This window comes from Lissotriton vulgaris, chromosome 3_1 (genome assembly GCF_964263255.1).
Source record: "Lissotriton vulgaris chromosome 3_1, aLisVul1.2, whole genome shotgun sequence".
Taxonomy (NCBI): Eukaryota; Metazoa; Chordata; class Amphibia; order Caudata; family Salamandridae; genus Lissotriton; species Lissotriton vulgaris.
In genome coordinates, this window is record NC_141689.1 from 479,301,849 (window position 1) to 479,319,349 (window position 17,501).

Sequence of the window (17,501 nt, forward strand, 5' to 3'; positions counted from 1 at the left end):
CTCTGTGGGTGGTGTTTGGGTCGGTGTGGATCTGGAAGTGCAGGTGTTCGGCGGTGCTGAGGGTGTTGTCGGTGATGGTCGAGACTCTGAGAGTGTTCCTGTGGACGATATTCAACCATGATCTCCCTTAACAGCATAGAGATTCTGCCCAATGCTACAAGATGTCTGCCTATACATTGAAACACGTAGTTTTAAATGAAAATTAGGCTTGCTCCCCCAGCGCGACACCGTCATTAAGATTCGATTCAATACCGTCTGGAGTGCTTGTCGCTAGGAGCAATGAAAGCCTCCTTCAGCCAGCTCGCACCAGGACCAACACAGTTGCAACACAGTCCATTAAAATAATTCTAATAAAATAGTTAGTCAACCTTACTGGCCCGTAACACCCACAGCTCCAGTTACGAAATACCAGCGATTTCCACTGCTCTGGGAAGTCGTCTAATATTTCTTCATCTGGGCTCCTGGTTTCTCCTCTGTGTTCTCAATCCTCATTGCCAGTGCCGTAATTTTCAATATATACTCCTTCATGCCATGAGTAATGCTTATATATTTTTATTCAGGAAAGTAAGCCCCACCACAAAAGGGACAACCTGGACCAACTGCCTCGTCTGGAATCTTGATATGTCTTTTCACACCTCCTTCGATGTGGAACTCATGTCAAGAATCCATACTTTATAACGAGGACATACGCATTCTAAATGATACACTGGCACATTTTAAATCCAACTCAACATCTCAACTGTTATCTTCCTCTAATAGATAACATTTTCTTTACATTTTCGCTGATAACCCTTTTTCTGTCAAAGTGGCTACCACTTGCTTTATAAGATTTTTGTACTTTTAAAACGTAATTTTGTTGACAAACTAAATGATAGTTTCCTTTGGCTTCCACCTCTGGACGCATACTGAGATGTTTTATAGTGCCTAGAAGTATTTGCAGATTGGCACCTCTCAACCCCTAACCCTTTTGAAGCAAAGAAAAGAAGCATTGATGAAGCTGCAAGTTTGCCTTGAGAGTAGGGTAAGTCTTTGTATTCTTACACTCAGAATCAAAAGTGGGAAGAGAGGGGTCAGTGGAGGAAATGGAAGGGAAAGTGAATGAGGAAAGTGAATGACGATAGTGAATACCTTTTTTCGTTTTTTACTAAGGCAGTGGTGGTAGGCTCTGTATATTAAGTACCAGAAAAGTGATAATTCACAATAACAGTGCGTAAATGTACAGAAGTAAAAGACTGGATTACCCAAAAAAGAAAGCCAAAAGATCTAACAAAGTTTGGCAGCCATGAGGCACAGAAGGATATGACATGTCCTGAGACTACTTTCCCTTCAGTTGCTGTTGACAAAGTACTTGTTTATTGTTTTGCTTCACATGGACTTTTGTTCTTAAATGTCTCTGTCCGGTTGTATGTGGTTTCATAGAAAAACTATTTAATGGAATACCATTACCTCTAAACAGTGTAATGGAAATTTCCAGAATGAATGGAATTTACCTTTTCAGAGAAACCAATTCATAGAATATCTCTTGGCTCAAAATTGGCCTTTGAATGCATATTTTTTAAGCGTGGATGCAATGATTGAAGATCTGCCTTTCAGAAACTTTTACATTGTCAAATAATTAAAACAATATCCATTACTGACTCCTCACAACCCTTAAACACCATAATTCCCTCGCTCCCTAAAACTCCTCACCCCACCTAAACTGTACTCATCCCTGAAGCCTAAAAGCCATTTCTATTCTAAAAAGCCACTATCCCTGAACCATAAGCTCACTACCTCTAACTCCATGCGTTTCTAAACCCTAAAAACCCCATCTATCCCATATATCTTAATACAACTTCAGCACACCCACGGTCCACTCATCCCTGAACCCTAGAAAACCATTACTGCCCTTAAACACCTACCATCTATGATCTAGAACTCATCACCCTAAACTACTCATCCCTTAACCCTAAAACCCCATTTCTAAAACTAAACTCCACCCATCTCTGACCCCCTAAAACTCCTCATCTCTCTATATTCTGCCCCATCCTGACACCTAAAAACCCCCAAACCCTTCGGTAGTCCTAAACACCACTCATTCCAATGTGGTTACTCAGTTTTCGTTTTCCATTAAATCGCACATCATCTCCAGCCACTATCACCAAATTGAAAGAGGATGCTACTTACACCATCCTCACTGTGCTGTGTCACTGGACAAACTGAATTGCATGGTTACAGTTACAACTAACCAGCTGGTTGTCTCTGAAAATCCCCAAGGGCAGTGCTGTAGAGGAAGAGATGTGAAATGGGGAAGTATATAAAACTGAATAGATGAAATTTCCTCCCACTCTTGACTTACCCATCGATCTACTCTTTTCTTCCTGTGCCACATGCATAAAATTAGCATTCAGAAGAGGAAGGATTGCCGAATGGTGTAGAAGGCCAGTCTCAGTTGTGCATCCTCCTTCACCACGTCCCATTTTCTCCAGTGAGCAGGACTTGGACTAAGACATATTGAGGGCTTTAGAAGGTCTATTGATAGGTTAACCACCATCATTTACTTGTCTTACTATACTTCGAAGATCCTTTTCCTCTCAAAAAACAATTACAATTTTACAGGAACCAAGATATCACCGGTAAAGACGACATTATTACACAAATAAATCATTATTAATAATCTTATCATGTTTGTTAGAACACTCCCTTGATGCTTCCAGCCTCATAGTGCTCCACATATAATATTTCCCAATTGGTTATGTTAATAAAACTAACCCTGAAAGTCTGGAAGACTGAGATGACCTCGCAGGGTTAAAATCTCTTTATCTGCAAGGAGGATCCAGTTGATGGAGGGCACTGAACCAGCAAGATGGTAACTGTCAGTTGTACCAGTAGCATGATGTTGCTTTCTCAGTAGTTCCCTTCTGTCCATGCTGTATCACTTTAAAGCTCACACCTATACTAAACACTAGCAAGATCAGTGTGTAACATGTGTTGAGGAAGAATCCTGACCCAAGGAGTTAGGCTGCTGCAAAACGCCTGCCGTGGAGAGATCCTGAATGCAAACCTGAGATTTCTTTGCATAAGTGAGTACTGCATTGGCGTTTCAACTTTCTTAGGTGGCTATGATAGTGTAATCTGAGGCTAGAAAGCATTTTCTATTCAGTGGCGGCTGGCACAGTTAAATGTGGTGAGTCAGAGGGAGGCGGAGCAGGGAATGGCATGGCAGAGGGAGTCAATAGACGACGGAATAAGTATTATTTTTTATTTAATTATACCTATTCCATCATCTGTCGACTTCCCCTGCCACCCTACCCCGCCCCACCCACCTCATTTACATGTGCCAGCCGCTGCTGTTTCTTTTTGTGCTTACTTTATTTTCATTGTAGCTTCCATGCACACATGGAAATCACTACATGCCATTTACATAATTTTTGGATGGGGAAAGGCTCCCTTGATGTCCTGGGGTTGTGACTGGGTTCATCCAAGAGGTTCCAGTACTCCTTCCAAAGAATATTTAAACCTATCTAAAGCCCTCTAAAGCAGCAAACAAAGGCAAACCAACTTCTAGTTGGCAATATTAGCATTTCCCTATTCTGCACAGGTGAACATGCAACATTTGCATTTATTTGTATTTTTATTTTTTTACTCTTCATGGCTTTCGAGAATGTTGTTCTTATATATCGGTTCTTCTAGGTTATTTCATTGTGCAAAAATAAGCCTGGGACATTTTCACCAGTGGTTTCACTCACCACATCAAATACGCTAACCCACTCCTTTTAAAACTGACTTTCTTCAAGTAAATTTATTAATTTGTTAATTTATTTATAATGTGTTAACATTTATTTTCATTGAATTTTCAACCTAAATTCTAGAGTTTTTTCTCCGTATAAATTGTAAGGATGTATTATCTGTGTTAATATAATCACATTTTTTAAATAATTAAGCGTTATAAGCCCTTAATTCGAAGAGTAATTTTTCTCTGTCTGTGAATTTTAATAGTAAAGACAAATTATTTGTCAAGTCACGTTTTAAAGATATTTTCACGAAAGAATATACTCTGCATTATCATGATCTGTTGGGTACATACGGATGCTTATTTCTTATACATTTTCATCTTTGTCACACTATGGTCTTTCACCATCGAGCAAACATGCCCCTCACCTTTGTGTTCACATCCATATGGCGTGCAAGCCATTTCATCAATTCTTTTTCATGTTTGTCTATTTTGCTCTAATTTGCTTTTGGGGTACGATGACTATAGTTTCACATTACGTAAAAGAAATGCAAAAGTAAATTACCCAATTTAGTTAATCATGTAATCCTTCTAGGTGTAACATTTAGGAATTGTGTTCAATATAGTTCCAATTTCTGGCTTATATTATCACCTGTAAATGATCCTATTTGGTCACTTGATAGCTCAATGGCATCATTAGATTATTCTTTGCCAAGCGATGTTGTGCAAGGTTCGATTTTTAGTTTTGATTTCTTAATGTTGGTTTGTGCTTGCCTCTTCTTATTTTTGATATCCGTGAGGTTGTTCTAATGTATCATTTGCCGCAAGGGCTCTTTATTAGATATATTTTGCTTTCAGAATTGCATGTAACACAATCTTAAATAAGAATGGGTCCTCCCCCTTAAGGGTGTTGAATGTAGGATCTCTTAAACATTCCTTTGCAATATACACGCGAGATACGGTGTTCTGATTGATAACAAATATTGTCTTCATCAATAATCTTTGAGTTTTCTTGTGTACTTTGAGTGGTTTGCCCCACGTCATTGTATGTAAACCCAGAGTTATGTTGTTAAATGTTCCAGTGTCTATTCACTACCTTACTATTATTAGTTTGAGTTGCACACGGTATTATTAATTTTAGTTTCTGGTCCTTTGTGTTTACGTTTGATTATAAAGCTTTCTTAAGTATTGTTGTCCTGCATATTTGTGCCTTTGAAGTCATTATTTGAATATCCAGGTAGGGCAGGTGTATGGAACATTTATTTCTCTCTTTTATATTAAAGTCCTGCATGCTTTTTAAGAGTCCAACCATTGCAGACAAGTAACACTGTATGTACTGCAAAGGGTGCAAGTGCTAAATTGCAGACACAGTGCTGGCACCTCGTTGGCTCATCTGAGAAGTAATGTGGGCCTTAATAAACATTTCTTGACTTAATTGAGCTCCTTCAGCATCTAAACGTGGCACCCCTGATAGATTTATCACATTCGTTTTGTAACAAATTGCTTTGCAATGCTTACCATGACCATGAAGATCGTGTTTGATGCAAACAACCAACCATTTTCTCCCCAAAGTGGCTTGTCAAAACTAACACTCTCTCTAACCAACCAAGCGAATTAAACAGCTGCAAAACTGGAGTGGATATATTATCAAAATATACGGTCAGAATGTAATAGCCTCAATTGATTGTGAAGAAATTTTCTTTTTTTATTAAGTGAATGCCTCAGTCAAGTAGCTTAAGGCTTGGGCCACCTTTTGGAAAGAAGCTTTAATCAAATATTTCTATGATCCAAAAAAGAAATTGTGCCATAAGTGTTATTACATGCTTGGACATACTTTGACATAGGAGAAGGTGAATCTAGTCTGGGCCACTGACATTATTTCATGCCACAGCCTGGTATTTCATGCATAACCAGGGATTTCATTAGTTTACTCCACAATCGACCACATGCAGTGCTACTGTATCATGCAACAAATACCTTTTTTCGCTCAAAAAGATCGTTATTAACACTGGCTCGGTGCTGCCCCTGTCACATTCTAAAGTTAATTGGTTAGCTTTCACTAATTATTCAGGCATTACATGGGTGATCATTTCACTCAAATGTTACTAATATTCCCAAGCAATCGATTGAGTAAACAAGAGTTCGATGGGTGTGGTAATGCAAGATGGACCAACTGTACTTCTGTTTAGTAAACAGTTGAAGGCGCACTTCCACTCCAGATCACAGCTACTCTTCAGATCATTTGATGACTCTTTATTTGTATTTTGCCATGTGCAGAGTTCTTTGTGTTGCTAGAAGCACTTTCTCATATATACATTTTTCATTAAAGACTTTTGATCCCATGCGTTGTCTGTTTCCAGGCTTTCTAGCAGCCAAACTGATGCTTTTTTATACAATGCATGTCTTGTCTTTAGAGATAAATGTTTATAAATCTAAATGGAATGTGAGTCCTTATGTTTAGTAAATGGGACATTTGTCATTAACTATTACTCTACTATTCAACATTTAATGCTGGCACCCTTCATTGGTGACATGGGAAAGGATTTATGCCTTCTTTCTTATGAATATATTTGGCTTTACCGTTCATGTCAAATCATGGTTACATTATATTGCTCTCTCTATCAGAGTAGCATTGATTTTAGGAAGGTACAAAGAATTCAGAATAGACTAAAACATTCGGCTTCATTTTCAGGTCTGGCATCTGCAATTTAAAGCCTTCTAATAGTACTTTCCTGTTCGGATGGTTATTTTTGTCAATGGATGCTTTCAGGAGACATAGGACCCAGGTATACAAAGCCCTTTCGTTTTCACAAATTCATTGATTCACAAATTCACAGGGTTTGCTACCACAAAGGTTGTTTTTTTTTACAATGTACTGAATAACTTTTGTGAATTCTTAAATCCTTGCAACTAATCCTAAATCGCAATCAGGAGGTTGTGGCAAAGGGTCATCCCTGCCTCTGTTTGCGATTTGCGATGAGATGTATCAATGGTTTGAGACCGCTTTTGCCATCACAAACCATTGAAAAGATTCTGTCAACCATCAAAGGAGGTGGTAACTTCTTCACAAAAGCGAAGATATCTGACGGACATCTTCCCCTTCTCAGATTATATCAAACAGCCCCGGTCCACTGCCTGTTGTCCCTGAGGTCTTTCCAAACATAAAAACATTTTTGTTTCAAAACAGAACCCATTCCTATGAAGAACAGGTACTCCTTTAAAACGTTGGTGCCTATTGGGGAATTTGATCCCTTGTAGGCCACAATCCTTGGGTTCAAAGCCAATCACAGGGGTTCGCAAATTGCAACATTCCTAATTAACATTCATTAGGCAGGTCATTCTGCGACCCTGGCAAATTGGAATTTTGTGATCGACCTTTAGTACTTAAGTTGCATCACAAAATTATAGCATTGTTGCACTTTTTGCAACTAGCCATCGGCTCATAAGTTCTGCAAAAGACAGATTTGAAAATAATAATTTGCTGTGTTAAATAGATTTAAAGGCATGCCTATGACAAGACTGTACAAATGGATGTCCAGTATTTGTAAAGCGCGAACAATTACCCGAGGGCGTCAAGGCTCTGGGGGCCATCGGTAAGAATAGGTGAGCGATTGCCCAGAGTCATATGGTGCTGAGCTGATCTGGCACCGGGGATCAAACCTTGAGCCCCGGGTTCCCGCGTTCGCCGCCCTGACCGCTGCACCACACCTCTTCCCTGTGTAGATCTGTGTTCTTCTGACTGTAGCTGAATATATTTTTTACATAATCTATTTTACATTGGCAATTAGAAATAACAGTAGTAATGCTGTGGAGCTCCCATGTTTCAGTGGAAGGCAGATTTACAAATTGTTTGTGTCAGAAAGTGAGCTATTAACTTGGGAAGTGGTTTAATTTACTGACCTAAGAAAAAACCTGGTTAGGTCGGAACAAACTTCTAAGAGAAACGCTGTTGGCAGCTGAGGCAATACCCAAGACTAATATCTGTTAGGTTCAAGCAGTACCAATTCCAATGTTCCACCTTTGGACTTTGTGAGTTTGATTTTTGTTCTCAAAATCCACCAGCGGTACAAGGGTGGATGTTGTAGCGAGGCAGGGCTTCACATAGCTTGATACCTTTACAGCGAGGCTCTGCTGAATCTGTTTTGAGCACAGTAAAAGTCTTTGGAGAATGACAAACCTGTCTTCCTTGCCCAATAGGGGTGCAACCTCCTTGTCTAGGCCCAGCATCTTGTTCTGGTCCTCTAGAGATGGAAACAAATTACTAAGTCTCACCGCTTTGAAAGTGCTGAAAAAGTTCATCCTAGTCACTCTTGCAGCCCTAGTTTCCTAGGGTAGGCTTGTAGGCAACAAGTCTTTCTCCAGCCAGGGCTCATGTGATGTGACTAGTTATCTCGATTCAGAAAAGGGGGTGGTGATGAGCACTTGTTTTTGCAAGTGACTAGTTATCTCAGCCTTCTTGACGTCAAAGGTCCTACTTTTTGTGCCTTTGTAGCAGGTAACAGGAGACCAACCATGTGGCCATTGGAGAGCCGTTTCAAACCTTGGGTGCCAGCTGGATTCAGGCCTCATTTTGTAATAGGAATTGTTCTCAAGCAATAGCTCCAGGAATTGCCTGAAGAGCTGATGGCAAAGTATTGGTCTTGTGCTGTGCTCTATTCTCCATCTCAAGAGCTCTGTCTGTTGTCCTAGCCATTCTCCTTTGGAGATGCCCATTCCCCCGAACAGCAATGGGGTAGATCCAGGGCCACTGGAATTATGTGGCAGGAAATTACCAGAATAAGTGGCAGGGTTGAGTAAGTTATGCAGCACTAAAAAAGCAAATTATGCGGCAGAATGCAGTACAGCTAACGTCATTCGTTCGTCTTTTTTAAACTTGGTAACACTGTATGGGCATTGGCTGCACCTCATTATTATCAGTTTAATACCTAAATATAGCAATAAACAACAGAAAGGTGACCAGTCCAGCTTTGCAAAGGGCCTTCCACTACCCAGCAACAACTTTTTTTGTTAAAATTTGCTGATTATATTTGCAACCCTTGACTAAATGGTGCCTTCTCCATATATGGGATGCCACAGACCTTAGTCCCAAAGAGCAAATCTGGGTGACTTTGGGGTTGATGATCGCCAAGTGTAATATCTCCCGGAGATGGGAGGGGGTCAATTACACCAACTCTAGCAGAATCGAAGAAGGATATGGACTGGTGCATGGTGGCGGAGTGGGCGGTCTATGAAGGCAGGGTGTGCCCCAAGATATAGGAGCAAATCTGGGGGAAATGGAATACCTACAAGGGAAATGTGTGCACCCCCCTCCTACCGTACCCAGGTGCTAGACCTCAAGAACAACATCACATTATAAACTAAACAATGCAGCCTGAAATAAATTGCGAGTTAGTGAATGAGATAAATGTATTGCTGTAAAAAAATGACACTTTAAATGTATTTGGCTGCTTGACAACGATATCTGATGTATGCTCTATTACATGTTTAATAAAGAGAAGTTTTTTTTTTAAAACTGTAGATTTTGTGACAGATGATGGATTATGTGGAAAATGCGGCAAATCTATCATTATGCAAAACTCGCTCAGAATGCAGTCACATACGTCCAGTTGGCCTGCTGTTGATCAGTGACGCAGTGCGAGTCTTGAGGTCTGCAAAACCAAACAGGAAAAAGTAGGGGTACCACGAATAGGATGATGTCCCTTTTCCTAAATTCTGCATATACATTTCTGAATAGGAAGTGTTTGTTATGTATAATTTTCTTTCTTAGGAAGTCTCTGTTTCAGTAGGTGTGTTCGAATACATAACTTGCTTGATGATACTACTAAAGAAGGTGCCACATTATTTGCCTTAAATAGTATAACACGGTACATAATTTAGTGTTTGAGAAGTGCCTCTGGTAAGACAAAAATCAATTATGAACAAAAACATGTTAATAATAATGATATCAATATTACTACTAATAATAATAATTGAATAATAAGCCTTGTTCTTTATATGGTGTTTATTGTCACAATGAAGTCTGACTTAATGGCTCAGATGGGGAATAAATCCACTAAGATCTATGCTCGGCCCCCACGTCACAGGTGAAATCCCAACTAGTCCACTCAGCCATTCATTCTCCAAATGGTCGATAAAAATGAGCATCATTGAGCACGGCTGTTATTACTACCAAGATGCCCATGGGTTATTCTGGAAGTTACATCATGACAACGCGGGTTTTACCCCGCGCTGCCATTACGACGCATCCATTACAACGACTTGCGCTGGATTGTGGAATAGTTTAATTTTCTATTCCAACTCCAGCCCACATAACAGTAGGGAAGGTGTTGGAATAGAAAATAAAACTATTCATTTACCAAGAGCGCCCTCCAGCGCAAGTCGTTGTAACGAGTTGCGTTGTAATGGCAGTGTCGTAATGGCAGCGCGGTGTAAAGCCCGCGTTGTCAGGCTGTCTCCGGTTATTCTGTGGTGCACACACACATATTGTTATGTAGTGTTAAGTAGTACCTAAAGCTTTGAACTTGGAAGAATGAATGATGGGATGTGAACCTGTCAAGTTAGGAGCACACCAGATGCCCACAGATGGCACTGTATTCGCTCTGCCGTTTCTCCACATCCACCAGGGCTCTCAACAACATGCTTATGCACTGTATTGTGTTCACCTCCTTGGTGTTATTCAAGTAATGCGCGTTCAGCACATTTAAAGCCTCTTTGGTGGCATAAAAAGTATATGAAATTAATTTTACATTAGAGAAAACGGACAGACTCAATAAATTCATTGTAATTAGGCGTGATCACAATTGCCAATTAATTCTTGATTAGACACATCCTATTCTTTAAAGTACATTGATTAGTGCATCATTATTTTCAACATGGCAATTAAAACCCGAGTTGGAAGCACGTGGCAAGCGTCCCAAATCACTGTCTTTGCAATGATACTTTTTATTCTCCATTTCAGCGTCCTCGGTGACCTTAAATGAAACATCTCTTGAAGTCACCAGGGCTCGGGGGGCGGGGGCCGGGGGAGGAGGTGGTCTGTCAGCTTTCTGGGCCATGTTTCTGTCTCCCCCGTGCAATGAAATAATAACCACGGATCCAATTTGTGAGAAGTTTCAGTTCTGATGTCGAATTATGTGGGCTGTCAGCATTTAAAAAAGGACAAGAGAAGTGAGCGAGCTCCCAGAATGGATCGGCATCATGCAGTTCTGACCAAAGTCACAAGGAGGGGGAAGGACAGTTCAAGGTCAAGCTGCCTGGTGCAATGAACTCATAATATTATAAATAACAATTGATGATGAACCGGTAGTTTTTTAAGGGTATAGCCTTTTAATAAAAGACATTTGATACATAAGATTTAAAAAACTGCCACAAAACATTCAGATTAAGGTATAATTTTCAATTTGCACACTGCAATTATGCTGCCTAACGCAGAAATAAAGCATTTCTCAAAGTTTTTTTTACTGAAACTCTAACTCAAGTACCATACTTAAAACAAAAAAACTGTCGCGGCCGGCATAACTCGCGGGTGGGGGTCGCGCGGAGGGGGGTACTTTTGATTACAAAAATAATATAATAACTTACCTTAGCCGGCCCGATCCGGTTCCGCGTCGTCTCTGCTCCTCTCAGGAAGCAGGCAGCCTCCCTCCCTCCCTCCCTCCCTCCCCTCCCCTAAGCCAATCACAACGCTGCAATGGCAGCGTTGGTATTGTTGGTGATGGCGCCCAGCCAGACGCCTTTGGTAAGGCCATTTTCTCCATGTAGGCTGCTACAAGGAGAAAATGGCAGAGTACGCATGAGTGCTTTGGTCGGCCCCAGAGGGCCGACCAAACAGTCTGGGCCTGCGACATTGGGCTACGTGAGGCCGCTGGCTGCGGTCGTCAAGCAATGGCGCTTGACGATGGTTTCATACGCAGATGACACGCAGCTGGCGGTCACGTTGAGTGGGGACTCAGACATGGAGGCTCCCAGGTTCCAAGACGGTTTACGGGCAATGGCCAACTGGATGAATTCCAACTGTCTCCAGTTAAACACCAAGAAGACGGAGGTTATGGTGGTCGGCAAGCAGGCGGGGTTGTGGGGCGACAAGTGGTGGCCTCCTGAACTAGGTGTGACCCCCTCTCCAGCATCGGAGATAAAAAATCTTGGGGTCTGGCTTGACCCAACCCTCAGTTTCATCTGTCACACCAAGAAGGTGGCGGCCTCTTGCTATGGCATTATCAGAGGACTTAGACCTATCCTTAAATTTTTTGATGCCTCACCAGACAACTGGTGGTCCAAGCATCAGTATTGTCCCGGCTGGACTATTCCAGCTCACTTTTAGCTGGGATTAATCAGTCAGAACTTACCCGGCTGCAGCGAGTTCAAAATGCTGCAGCCAGAGTGGTGATAGGTCTGCCTAGGCGGTGCTCGGTCTCTAAACCCTTGCACTCTCTCCACTGGCTCCCTGTAAATCAGAGGATTAAATTCAAGGTTCTCTGCCTTGCGTTTAAAATCCTCAAGGGTACGTCTCCCCAAATTCTGGAGAATCTGCTTACACCGTATGTACCCCCGCGAACCCTCAGATCTTTGGGTCAGAATCTGGTTGTGGTTCCGCGTTTCAGGCTGAGTAGAGCTGGCTGCCGCTCTTTTCGAGTGCTAGCGGCGAATTGGTGGAATTCCCTTCCTATTCATATCCGGGCTATTGATGACCTTCTTCAGTTTAGACGTGCCATCAAGACCTTCTTATTTGTTTAGCCCTTATGTTGTTCCTGTAGCCCTTTTGTCTTTTGCCGGTGTTGTGTTGTGTTTGCCTTGTCAAAGCACCAGGACACCCCTTCGCTGGGGCAGCTGTGCGCGGTATAAGTAAAAATAACATAACATAACATAAACTCCTCCCCTGCCCTGTTGCAGGACCGCCTACTCCCAACCGAACCCTTCTGCTTTCTCGCAGTGCAAGAAGCAGTAACATTAAATGGTATTTATACCATTTTATGTTACTGCTTCTCGCACTGCTAGAAAGCAGTGGGACAATGCTCCTCCGCCCACATGGAGGAGATGCCCCTGCAAAAAACTAGCTTTAAAAGCAACAATGAAGATGCATTAAATTATATATAGTCAAGTAATCTGTGCTGAGTAGTAAATTCTCCCCCCCCCCTCACCCCCCCAAAAGGACACTAGCAAAAGTCTACATTAATGTGTTTTCATTCACTGTAGATTAATTTGAAAAATATGGTTTAAGGCCAATTCTAAGTTTAAAAAAATGTGTAATCACATAGACGTGCCTCATTTGTTGTCACTGAGCATATTAGACTTGTGCCACCACACATCTTTGCTCTTGCCCAAGCTGTGTTGTGTGGTATGCTTGTGCTGACAATGGCCATTTTGACCTCTTCTGTGGTGACATTGGCCTATTTTGGATGCTTTCCAGATAGTATCTACACTAATGCATGATCTATCTTTTTAGCCTCCGAAAGTATCAACTGTGAATGTTTTGCACTCTGATTTCTAGAACTATATCTGGGACATCACACATGCCTGGGATGTCCTCCTGCATCTGTTTTTTTCTGGCATGCTTGAGGGTGAAACGCCAAAAGCTATTGGGTTGTAGCTGGAAATAGGAGCAATGGCGACTCCTAGTATACAATGCTTGTTAACTTCAGCAACTTCATGAGTCTATGTGCTTCTTGTAAGCCCTAAAGCATCAATGTTGTGACCCTGACCCGGTTTGACTTTTTTGACCTGCCTTATGACATTCTTACATAGAGGTGCAACCTGTAGCTGAGGTGGACTACTAACCCTCCTATGGGGTGGTGGGAAATTCACAGTTGGTGGCAACTGATTATATTTCAGGGACACCTTTTTTACCTCTACACCTGGAGTAGTGGCGCTTTACTATATTAATCTACTATAAAATCATTTAATGTCCCCATAACTAAAATCTTTATCCCCCCATGCCTGTGTATTGTGTATGGCATGTTATGTGCTGCAGGGGTTGAAGACAGGGTGCAGGGTGAATTGTCTCCTATAATGGACACAGTAATTGTTAAGCAGAATGCTGTTTCAAGTCTAGACCGAGATAATTATCCAGTATCTGAGTTATCATCCCCGTCTATTGTGTGTTGGATATCTTCTACAAATGGAGAGTTAATTCTTGTGATGTCTTGTTTGCCTCACCTTCAGACTGAAAACTGACCATTGATAATGTCTCTTCCTAGGGCGTAGTAGGGCAATCACTATACCAGCTTGAGTGAGGGGGAGGGTGTGTTGTAAGATGGACAGACTAACTTGATTTTTATGGCTCTTCTTAACTTTGAACTGTGACTGTAGAGGTAACAAGGCAGAAACGAATAAATAACAGAAAGTAGATAACATGACACAGTTGCAGGTAGGAATAAAAGGGTGGCACAGGGAAGCAAACATGGTTAGAGCGAAAGAGGAACGATAAAGTACAAAGAAAATGTATATTGGGCAAATGGAGTGAGGGTGAAAGAAGGGAGTGGAAAACAGTGCCAAGCTGGAAAGACAACAGAAGTAAAAAAGGAAAGTAGGAAAAAAGGTGTAAGGAAAGAAAGGAACATGAAGAAGAAGCAAAGGGAAATGGAAAGGACAATAGAGGAAGACAGAAGGAAAGAAATGAAGCTTTCTTTGGAAGAATTCCTGGTGAACTTCCTCAAAACAATCGGGATCATAAACTTCACTCACTCAATTGCTGCCTTATAGTTCAAAGTGTGGGACATTTTATTTTTCTTGCTACTCCCTTGATCTGTTGCCTTGCAGAAACCAAGGAAGAAAGCTCAGAACAATGCATTTAAATTATCCCTGGGGCACAGACCCATTGATCCCATCCTATCAGGCTACAGCATATCACATTTAAAGATGCATGCGCTCCCGTTCCTCTCTTTATTCTGTTGTGTTCTTTCTTACAATAATAAGAGTTGGCCTGGGAGATCTGATCGTTTCCCTCTGAATTCACAAACTGGCCAATCGGTAAATGGCACCTTCCCTGCCTTGCAAGTGTCTTAGAAGGAAGCTTGTGTGATTACACTGTGCCAGGGTTAGAGAATAGTGTAAATCAAAGGAATCTTGAACATTGGTCAGCCCTGGCTTCTATCAGAATCCCCAAACTTAAATAAACACTTACCTCACTTGAAAGAGAACCCTGTTCATGAACCCAAGGTGGCATGTATCCCAAGCAAAACATGAATGTTTCTATTTTCCACAAGGTTGGGATTTCATGTAGCTTTGAAGATGTTGGTTAGGTCTGACCAATAACTTACACTTCACAATGGAGTGAAGAACCTTTAGAGAGCCTTCAGTACCTTGAGTGTAGTGAGTTTGTATTGTCACAAAATTGGCCGATACTATACCTAACTTTGGGGGAGCCTGTATTTGCCCCCATTCCTTCCTGAGACAGACAGACGTTTTTCATTCTCATCTTGGATCCTAGTGTCTTTAGTCAGTCAGCCTTACTCCAGCACCCATGACACAATCTTTCTGGACATTACGGTTGTAGTGATTTTACCATTTGAAGTCCTAAATAAGAGTTGTAATTGGTGTACAAGTGAATCAAACGGGTTGCCTAGGATGTATGGCTGCCTTGACAGTTGAAAATCCTAACTACAACATGAGTGCTTCAAGACAAAACCCTGTGAAGTTTGATACACTTGGATGTAGTTATGGAGCTAGCCCGCATCCACACCCAGCAGTGCCCAGTCTGCCTTTTTTGTGTGGCCATCCTCCTATCACCCTATTTTTGCTGGTATTATGACTCCTTGTACTTTGGCACCACTTTTCAGCACTACATCATGTGTGTTCTGTCCCCAAAACAGTACTGTAAAATTGGTTTCACCCTGTTGGTCTATTTAACTTTCCTGTGCGGCTATCGTAAGTTGGTGCATAAATTGGGCCAGATGGTGGTGGCAGTGTCTATTTACACCAGCTACAAATGTGACAAATCGATGGCCCAGTAGATATCATTGTGCTTCGGTTGGGTAGCAGTTCAAATATATTGCAGTCAGACGGCAAAGAAAAGTACTCTTGCGAAGTAGAAAGCCTATTTTTATGTATCATTTAGGTGACCACTAAAGCGTGCCTTACAAACTCATATGTCTGGGTTCCTAATACATAACAATTTGACAGACTATGCATTATAAAAATTATGCTTTAACAGTTAATGATTTCTAAAAGCAGCTTTCTCTGTGTAAGTAAAGCTGTAGTTTCCAGGAACAGGCCTCATCATGAATACAATCAGTTTTTCAAATCTAAACATGGGGACATTTTTGTGTTAGACCAAGCAGTTTCTGGCTGGCTGGGACACCCCAAAGCAAGACAAAATCCACCGTCCTAGATAGGATGAGTACAATACACTTGTCAGATAACCTGTGCTCACCCATGGGTAGCTTGGCACAGAGCAGTCAGGCTTATCCTCGGGGTCAAAGTGTAAAGTATTGGCACAACCCCAACCCTTTCAACACACTGAGTACACTACAAAAAGACTCAACACCATATGTATAAAACACTGGTCTTTGTGTTAAACACACACAATGAAATCAAAACAACATGCTCATTGGATATATGCTTTACAGCCTCGTGACTCAGCCCCGCAGCCACTCAAACTACACCAGCCAACGATGCACAGCTTGGGTCCCGTGGACTCAGCAAATGTCCCCCAACACCCCTCGGACACCACACGCTATGGAGAGTGAGCTAGCACATGTTTCTAGTTCCAAGCACGGTTCCCAGACTTGGCAAATTTTCCCAGCACTCCTCAAACTCCTCACGTCCCGGCGCCCCAGGTGGGCCGCTGATCTTAATGAGTGCACTCCTCTGCACAGTGTGATTATGACGTATGTCAAGACGGTGTTTGTCCCATCATTTCCACCCATTTTCTCCACACCCTGTGCGGTCCTTACAATCTCATGGAAACAGAGAGATCCTTTCTGTTCCTGGGATCTCGTAGACAGAAGGTCAGCCAACCGGCCCCAAGAGAGTGCTTCGGGACCCAGGCCACGACAATTGGCAATTAGCTGCTGGCGAGCAACATCCAGGCAAAATGCACCAACTGATAGTCCCCTTCCTGAAGCACAACAAGCCCCAGTTCACAACAAGACTGCAAATAATCCAGTTGCAGTCCCTCCTGCCCCAATGGTTCCTCTTTTCATCGTCCCAGCGTCGAACCAGCATAGTATAGTTCCAATCCCAAAAGTGTGTCGAACTCCTGAGAGCAGAGCCCTAGTATTAATACCCACAATAGCCTTTGAAGATGATATCTGTTCAAAAGGCCACCTTTGCAATGCACAGGCCTCTCTAAATGTTGTCCTGTCTGCCATCCTACCCTGGGAGGCTAAATCAATATCTTTAGTGGGGCCAGGGCCCTGCCCTTTGGAATGCAGGTGCCAATTCCTCCCCCTCTCATCAGACCCAGGATGGCTCCTCGGAGTCAGAGTTCTGCAGTTTCCCTTGAGCCCCTAGTTTATGGCCATCTATCAGGAATGCACAGATGTAGCTGTCCCGCAAGCGCCTAAATTTAGTTTGAAGACAGGCTGACTGGCACACAGAGCCACATGTGCAGAAATGTCTACTTTGCCAAAGTGGCATTTCCACATTCGTAATGTCGAATCCACTTGCACTATTGGAGAGGATTTGCCATTACTAACTAATCAATATCAAGCACTACACTGCTAATCTTCTGCATGTAGGAAATATTGCTCAGTAGCATTTCTGCTGACCCCCATGTTAATCAATGTGAGAACCAGGCCCCACCATACCAAATTTACCATCCGGTGCCATTCACTACCAGTGAATGTACCGC

At 42.1% G+C, this 17,501-nt stretch overlaps 1 protein-coding gene across 4 annotated transcripts in view; it reads left to right on the forward strand.

The window, feature by feature from the left end:
- The window catches only part of MAST4 (microtubule associated serine/threonine kinase family member 4), a 1,854,902-nt gene that overhangs the window by 1,154,957 nt on the left and 682,444 nt on the right, over positions 1-17,501 (forward strand). The window lies entirely within an intron of this gene.